This window comes from Nuphar pumila, chromosome 5 (genome assembly GCF_984573655.1).
Source record: "Nuphar pumila chromosome 5, dmNupPumi1.hap1.1, whole genome shotgun sequence".
In the NCBI taxonomy this organism is placed as follows: domain Eukaryota; kingdom Viridiplantae; phylum Streptophyta; class Magnoliopsida; order Nymphaeales; family Nymphaeaceae; genus Nuphar; species Nuphar pumila.
Genome location: NC_143253.1, coordinates 134,023,880 through 134,033,267, shown reverse-complemented (window position 1 = coordinate 134,033,267; position 9,388 = coordinate 134,023,880).

Below are 9,388 nucleotides of genomic sequence, written 5' to 3'. Positions count from 1 at the left end.
CTTTGGTGTATGAGTGTCCATCAGCAAAAACACGATAAAGGTTCTGGTTGTAATCTTTAGGGGCGGCGCGTTAATGGCCATGCGCCCGAATCCTGTTTCATGAGTGACTTCAGGAATAACCCAATTCCTTGAACTGCGGCCACACAGTTACACTCACATAGGTGGGCTTCTCCAAAGATGCACTGCTAACATCTCGCCTAGAAGACTTTGAACCCATTCAGAGTTTTAACTCTTCCTTAACTTGCAGCTACAGCACCTTTCCAGAGTAAACAGAGGAACAAACACAGATACAAGGTATCAAATTTAATAAGGTGCTATCGAATTCACCCTACAGCTTGTTATTACCACATTGAACCTACTTTGTGGGATCTCCACTCAGATAGGTTGGGTTGCTACTGTAGATGAACTACTGATGGGTTTCAGTCCCATCCCCTCTTTGGATTTTAGGACTAAAGACTTATCTAGTCCTTTCGTTAATGGATCAGCTGTGTTCTCTTTGGATCCAACATAGTCCACAACAACCACTAACTGAGACACCAGTTCCCTTACAGATTTTATTCTGACTTGGATATGTCTCCTCTGCTTTTTGTTATATTTTGTGCTTTTAATCTTTGCAATAGTGGCCATATTGTCACAATGCACAGATATCGCAGGAATTGACTTGCACATTAAAGGAAGTTCCTCAAGAAGTCCCTTTAACCATTCAGCTTTCAATCCTGTAACATCTAAAGCACATAGTTCAGCCTCAAAAGTAGACCGAGACAAGATGGTCTGCTTTACTGATCTCCAGGCGACTGCGCCGCCACCCAAGGTAAATACATACCCTGTCACGCCATAAATGTCAAAGTTCATGGCTATCCAGCTCGCATCACTATATCCCTCAAGAACTGCAGGGAATCTCTTGTAATGCAAACTCAAGGAAATGGTTCCTTTCAGGTATCTAAGTACCCTGTCCAATGCCTTCCAATGAGTGCGATTTGGACAACTTGTGTATCTACTTAACTTTGTCACAGAGAACGAAATATCCGATCTAGTGCAATTTGCTAGATACATCAAACTTCCAATAATCTGGGAATACCTCAATTGAGACACAGGAACACCAGTCGTATTCTTATGAAGAGGGATAGAAGGGTCATATGGAGTTGCTACAGATCTCCCTTGGTTATAGCCAAATTTCACAAGTACTTTCTCAACAAAGTAAGATTGTGAAATGGTTAACCCTTCAGCTGAACGAGTCAGCTTTAAGCCTAAGATCACATTTGCAACACCCATATCCTTCATATCAAACTTACTACTAAGAAACAACTTTGTCTCATTAACAATTCCCATATTGGAACTAAACAGTAGAATATCATCTACATACAGGCATAAAATAATACAACCATCACTTTTAACTTTACAATAAACACACTTATCAGATTCATTGACAACAAAGCCAAATGATAAAATAATATTATCAAACTTTTCATGCCTTTGTTTAGTGGCTTGTTTAAGTCTATATAATGACTTAACAAGTCTACAAACTTTATCTTCATTACCAGGAGCCACATAACCCTCAGGTTGATCCATATAGATCTATTCTTCAAGATTGTCATGTAAGAAAGCGGTCTTCACGTCCATTTGATGGACCGAGAGATCATAAATGGAAGCCAGTGTAATAAGCACCCTAATAGTGGTCATCCGGGTAACCGGAGAATAGGTATCAAAGTAATCTATTCCCTCCTTGTTTGAACCCCTTGGCAACCAGTCTCTTGTTAGCACACATAAATATGAAACACCTCTTGTTATGATAAACGATTGCATACTATGAATGGAAACATTAATCTATCCAACACCTCTCTCGGGTACTCTTTTCATTGCGCTACTAGTCTTGGAAGATGATGCAGTAATGATTTCATAATTTCTTGTATTATTTCTTGTTGGTCAAACCTTGCACTGCACATGAATTGATACACATTAACAATCAACTGTCGATATACATTTTTTATAAGTTAAGTATTGGACAAGCGATAATGAAATACTTATGGTCGACTATCAATATACACTATTTGAATTACTCGTCGTGTGTCACACTGAAAAGACCCTGCATCCGGCGTAGTTGGGTCATGTGTAGGCAAAACAACACCTACAGAACAATGAATTAGAAATTCACACAATGCATATTTAAACTAATCAGTATACAATTATTTAAATGATATACCTATCGAAGCAACCCGTGAAGATGAAGGCTCAGACTGGCTACCACTGGGTGCTCGACGACTGTGACCTCCGCGAACCATATTCTAACAAATAAACAACATCATGCAATACATTCAAAAATTGCAATACCCCAGTTGTATTGTTTGTTGCTTCTTCCTCTACCCCAGTTGGTGCATCACTATGTCCCATAGCAGGACCCAATTCTGGTCCTGCGGCATCAAATATCAAATCTACATATGGATTATCATGCACCACATTCACCCGTGCGTCAAAATTATTCCAAAATTCTTCACCATGAAGCATCCAATTCTGATAACCAATAACAAAACCCTTCCTTTATAGGTGATGTCTAACGCCATGAGGTTCTACAAATCGATTATTCTTACACATCGTGCAGGAGCATCTGATCCGACCAGTGAGATCCACTGTACTGACACTTGCCGCTGTGAATTCAATAAAACTGTCGACACCATCCATATATTCATGTGATATCTCATTATCAACTATCCTACGGTATATCCAATCATGGTTTGCAGTCATTTTGTCCTATAATGTTACAGATATTATCATCACCAGTTAAAAGAGAATCTTAATAATGCTATGATGAAAAAAATATCTAATTTATCTATTAATTCTTATTTGGTGATTGTTTGTGAGCAATTTTTTGTTTTAATTAATGTGTAGCTTTTCGTGTGTAACACCATCACATCATATTTATACACATCACGAGGATATTTATAAATATGAAATCACATTTCACAAATGATACATTCATTTAAAAACATGTTTTCATGATACAATTTCACATGGAAGGCATAATCAAATAGAAAATAACTTCATGCAAGCATGAATACAAACACATCAAACATTGCAATACATTCAAATCATTCATATCAAAACAATATCAAACATGTACCTGCAGCAAACACACTCCAATATCTCGCTAACTACTATCATGCCTAGCATGAAATCCGTACTCCAAAAATAAGAACACTTATATTCTCATACATTAAAATCATGCTCAGCATGATCTCCAAACTCTATCAAAACAGTCCTAGATATCCACAACTAAGTGAGTGTGTAAACAGTAAGTATTGCATCCAACAAATTAAATAACATGTGATGCGCTTGCATCACTTACTCACCACGGGTATTTACCCGATTTACATTATTTTTGTCACTTACTTACCATGGGTGGCGGGGCATAAGCGGGATCCATTAAGAAATTTGCAAGTGACATTGTGTTAAAATAAAGTTTATTACCTAATAACAAGAAGGGTGACACCCCCTGTCGAAAATGAGCCCGGATAGGGAAACACAAACCTCGGGTGAACGAAATTGAAATAAGAGGTAGTAAGACTGAAACCAAGTAAGGCAGGGGGGGCCACCCCCTGCCAGAGAAACAGTAAGGCAGGGGGGCCACCCCTGCTAGAGAAACAGTAAGGCAAGGGGGGCCACCCCCTCCCTGAAAACAAAATAAGGCAAGGTGGAGACCCCCTGCCAAAGAAAAAAACAAGTAAGGCAGAGGGGGCACCCTATGCAGAAAAGAAAAAAAATCAGTCAACAAGGCAAGGGGGGCTACCCCATGTCAGAAAACACAAGGCAGGGGGCGACCCTCTGCCAAAGAAGAAGCAAGGCATGGGGTGCCACCCCCTGCCAGAAAACAAGGCAGGGGGGTCACCCTCTGCCGAAAAAAAAAATAGTCAACAAGGCAAAGGGGGCTACCCCCTGTCGGAAAACACAAGGCAGGGAGGCCATCCCCTGCCACAAAACAAGCGAGGCAGGGGGTGCCACCCCCTGCCAGAGAAATCAAGTAACGCAGGGGGCCACCCCCCTACCGGAGAAATAGTAAGGCAGGGGAGCCACCCCCTGCTAGAAAACAAGCGAGGCAGGGGGGTGTCACCCTCTGCCGGATAAATCAAGTAACGCAGGGGGGCCACCCCCTGCCAAAGAAATAGTAAGGCATAGGGGCGACCCCCTGCCAAAGAAGAAGCAAGGCAGGGGTGCCACCCCCTGTCGGAAAATAAATAAGGCAGGGCTTACCCTGGTCCTCCGGTGATCCTGAAAGAAAGGGGGAAAAGGCGAGAGGGGGTCCCAGGGTTTACCTGGGAGACGCCGGGAAAGACAGCGGCGGCAGGGCTGGCATAGGGGACCGACTTATAGAAGCTCGCAGATGGGGAATGAAGGAAACGGCGATCGTGAGGCACGCTGGGGACTGCAGTAATGACACCAAAAAGGGGGGAGGGAGCACGAAGACCGTGACCGAGAGGTCACCAGTGTGTCGACGATAAAGGCGATGGCTCTGCTCATAGAGTTTGCCGAATGGGAGTAGAGGGGAGTACTCGGGGTCACCGGCAACTTCAGTCGGTGGTGCCTGCTGAGAAGGGCGACGGTGGTCGCTGGTAGCACATCGTCAGTGGCTAACGAAGAGGGAGACGACGACACTGGGGTTTGCTGGCTGGAGATGAACGTGGTGGACTAGGGTTTGCTTAATTAGACTCATCAATCAACTTAAGTGTCTCAACACCAAAGGCTCTTTAGCTTGAGCTTTCACTCTGAATGCTCTCACAACTAACTTAAGATAAATCTTAACTCATTCAAAACTAATCTCTCAAGAACCTATCATCGCTCTGGGATATCCTTAAGCCCTGACTCATGGTAACATGCTTCTGTCTGGAATAACTTTTAGCCATTCATCCCTTGAGGTTTAAGTGTGTATGAGCAAGTATAACTATCATTCATGATATGGTGCACACAAACACTACAGTGGTTTCATGAAACCCAGGTTCACTCATAAGCCATGTGCACATAAGGTTTCTCACAACTCACATCACATCTAGCATGCTATACACAAACCATTCAACACAATGCATGATGCCCATGTCTTTGACATAAACCATAAATGCATCACTCGTGCAATTTGTCATCTCATATGATTTAACATACATCACATCAAGCAAGCATGACATTCATCATAACCATCATGCGTGAACATTCATCATGCTGTCATACATCATTTTCATAAAATTCTTACACTATACACTTATTCACAAATTGACAATGTATATGTAAGCATGATAGACATTGAATCACAGGTTCATGAATCATTACTTAAAACAGTAAATAGTAAGGTTTACACAGAGCTCAAATTGATAAGCATAAATTCTGAGAAACATCTGCATGTGTCTCCTACTATTTCCAAGTGACAAATTAAAAAAAAACTATTATATTTTTATCTTAGAAATTTCTAGATTGAAATTAGTTTTTCTATTAACACAAACAGGTGCAGACTTTTGTTTCCTAAAGAAAAAGTAATTCAGCAACCTTCCCAAAGGCTTATATTTTTCTCAACTTTTTTAGTTATAGCTTTATCTCCTATATTTCAGCAGAGTCTACTCTTGCTTCTAAACTCTATGCCATTATTTCTAAATATATTCTGAAACAGACCCCTATTAGAGAAATCACATGTTCTAATTTTCTGCAAGCAACAGATTTTCATCAATTTGGGTAAAGTTTTGGTACATACTGGCAAGAGTTACAATTTTTTTCTTATTTTTTGTGGGATATACAAGATGTCTAACATCACATATCAAAAAACTAGCCAAAAAATCCATAAAAGAATTTACGATAACAACTACCAAATTCAGTAAAGTACACAGGCCAAATTTCCTGGTTTATATTACAGAAGCTATATCCCTCAAATGATGAACTTTCTGGCCAAACCCTATTTACTAGAACTTCGTGTATATGTCTACATGACTCACACAAAAGAATTTTGCCAGAATCTAATTCGTTTGAGCGTCATAATTTTTCTACTAGCATCGTTCAATTAAAAAAGTACAAACAACATGACTATTTACATGAAAACACATATGTAAATACATCTAGTCATGGACTTCTAAGCATGTTACATACTTAACCAATCAATCATGATGCTATAACATGTTATCCATGCAACTTAAAGCACTTCACTTTCATATGACCGACACGTTGACATTTAGAGCAAATCAGTCTAGAACGTCTAGCAGATTTTCCTTTGGATGGTAACTAATCAACTCTGGTGTCCATGATAACACCTTGTGTGTTGGCAGCAAGTGCTATAAGATCAGCAGTGGCAGGGATGGTGTCAAGTGCCCGATGATGTTTTCTTCTTAATGAACTAAAGAGTATGTTTTAGCTATAGTCGAAAGTGAGTTCATCAATAGAATTTGCCCACGAACAATATTGAATGTGTCATTCAGTCCCATGAGGAACTGAATGACTTTCTCATTTTGTTGTTGATCCACAAGCAATTTCATGGCTCCATAAGTACACGTTGTTGGAGGGATGTAGGTTGCCAACTTGTCCAAGTAACTTTTCAACTTGGTGAAATATATGGTGACAACATTGTTCTCTTGTTGGTGTTGATTTATGGCACTTTGAATATGATATATTCAAGTCGTGGCTTTGAGTAAACCATTCTCTTCAATGGCGGACACATATCACACTTTCTACCAGATCTCTAGAAATTGAGTTTAGGATCATGTGATTACATCTCATCCATAGAGGATATTTCGGGATCAAAATCTCAAGTTGAGTGGTTGAAGCATCGGCAAATCAAAGCTTATTTTTTACACTCAAGGACATGATCATGGCTCGACTCCATGTCGAGTAATTATCACCATTAAGTAACTGAGACACTAGGACAACACCTGGGTTGTCCGAGTGATGAACTTAGAAGGAACTTACCTATAACCAGTGTTGTGAAAAGCGTTGAGGCGTAGCGAGGCGCTCCACCAAAATTTGAGGCAAGGCGTAAAGCATAAGCCTCAATTTTTTTTAAACTTAAAAAACTATAAAAAATATCTAAAATTATAAATAAATAACAAATTCTTTATTGATGAAACAACAACCAACAAGAAATAAATAAAATCTCAAATAAATACTAAAAAATAAGAGATTAACATGTAAAGCAGCTAGAACATAATAACAATAGTGCCCCTAAGGGGCACTACCTATTACAAAAATAAGAAACATAAAAAACAAAAGAAAATATAAAAATTACATAAATACCTAATATATATTAACACATATATACACATTTAATGTATACATATGTTAATCTATTAACATATATATTTACAAAGATACTATGATTTAACAGTAGTATGCTAACTTGAAGAAAAGTATCTTCTATAACAGAAAAAGATTTTGCTGCATTTTATGATTCAATTATTTAATAGTCAACAAATGTACAAACAAACAATAAACTAATAGCAGTTGCAATCTAAATAATGAATGCATACATGCTTGTGTATATGAGAAACCAAGTGCACAAGATCTTCTTTAACAAAAAAAAAAGTGACCTAAGCCAAGCCAAAAGAGTTAAATGCAACCAGGCTAATCGATTCAAACTTTTAAAGCATACTACCAAAAAGGAAACAAATCCATGTAAATACATGCAAGTGTACTCCATAAAACCTTATAATAGGAAAGAAACAATAGTTTTGGAAGGATGACATACACTGCCATGCCCAGCAGCTTCATCTAGTGGCAACAAGTATTTTAGGGCATATTCATAGTGCACAAGGCTCATCATAGCATCAACAACTTCACATAGTAAGTCAGCACAATCATCATGTGTGTGGAAAAAAAAATGAGAGAAGTTCACATGTTATCATATGAATACAGTCCTAGAAAAGTTCACGTTTTTTTTTCACATGCGGACTCTCAACATTGAAAATTGTAAAAAAAGCTTCTCTCCAAAGTTTCTGAAATCATCAACTTATGCTAAAGTAGGAGTTCAAATCAAACTAAGCTAAATACTTAACACAATCATCAACATGTGAACTTTTATTTCTATGACTGCGTGTGAAAAAAAATGTGAGATGAGAGAGAGACCGTACCAATTTTCAGTGAGAGACGAGAGAGAGAGGCTGAGTGAAGCCCTAAATTTTGGTCAAATAAGGGTTTTGACCCTTATTTGACCAAAAGCATCTCATCTTGAGGTGTGCCTCACCTCAAGGCGTGTGCCTCAAGGCTTTTACGCCTTATACTTGTGCCTCAAGGCAACCTCGCCTTGATGCAAGGCGGGTTTTTTGTGTTTTGAGGTGCGTTTTTAATGACACTGCCTATAACTAACGATGTCTCTGAGCCCCTGCCTATAACACTGCAACGTCTGAATAATAAAAAAAATGGTCTAGCCGACTAATGCAGACTGCAGTTGACTGCAAGACCGTCTGCAGAACAACGCAGACGGCACACGATTACATATCAGCACCACCCAACGATGTAGAGAGGTTCTGTAGTAATCACCTACTGCAGAGAGAAAGGATCACGTTTGCAGAAAGAAAGGATCATGTCTGCAGCGTGAACAACAGGGAGCAGTCTCCGACCAACGCAGATTGTAGTCGACTGCAAGACCATATGCAGAACAACTACTGTAGAGAGAGAATCATGTTTGCAGAAAGAAAGAATCGTGTCTCCAGCGTGAACAGCAGGAAGCAGCGGTAAGACGGGAGAGATATCGATCAAGATGAGACACAGCTAGGCAAACTCACAGGATCCGAGTTGTGTGCTATGATATCGTCTGAAGTTGCAAACCTGGATTTTCATATGGAGATGCAGATCCACGAGGGAAGCAGCAGAAGAAAACAGGAAAAAGAACAAATAACTTTCCAATATCCCTCGCTCATCCTTTTATAGTTACAATCCCACACTTTATGTGATGAGAATAAAGATACAACATTCAATCCAATCCCATGATTCATGGGATGAAAACGTAAAATAAGGAAATGAGAAAAAAGTATCAGGTGAACATAGCAGGTGCGACTTTCTTGCCACCAAATGGATTCACGATAATGGTAACGTTAGAGCCCTTCCAAATGAGTAACCGTGTTCACATTCATGATACCGTAATATAGTAACATTTAGACTCAATAAAAAAGAACAAAAAATCCATGAAAATCGTTGTTCACACATTAATTCATATATTTTCAGTTCTCATATTCCAGTGACTATATATATAGTCACTAGAATATGAGAAACTGAATATATTAGGCCCTCTTTTCTCGTTTTTTCCCCTTAGGCCCCATAGTTTAAAGTGTTTTATGATACATCTGAACTGTTAGATGTGTTTAACATGCTCTATTTAGTGAGAATTGACTCTTAGATCATGGCAAAAATATATATTTTTATGAGCCGCGAAAAT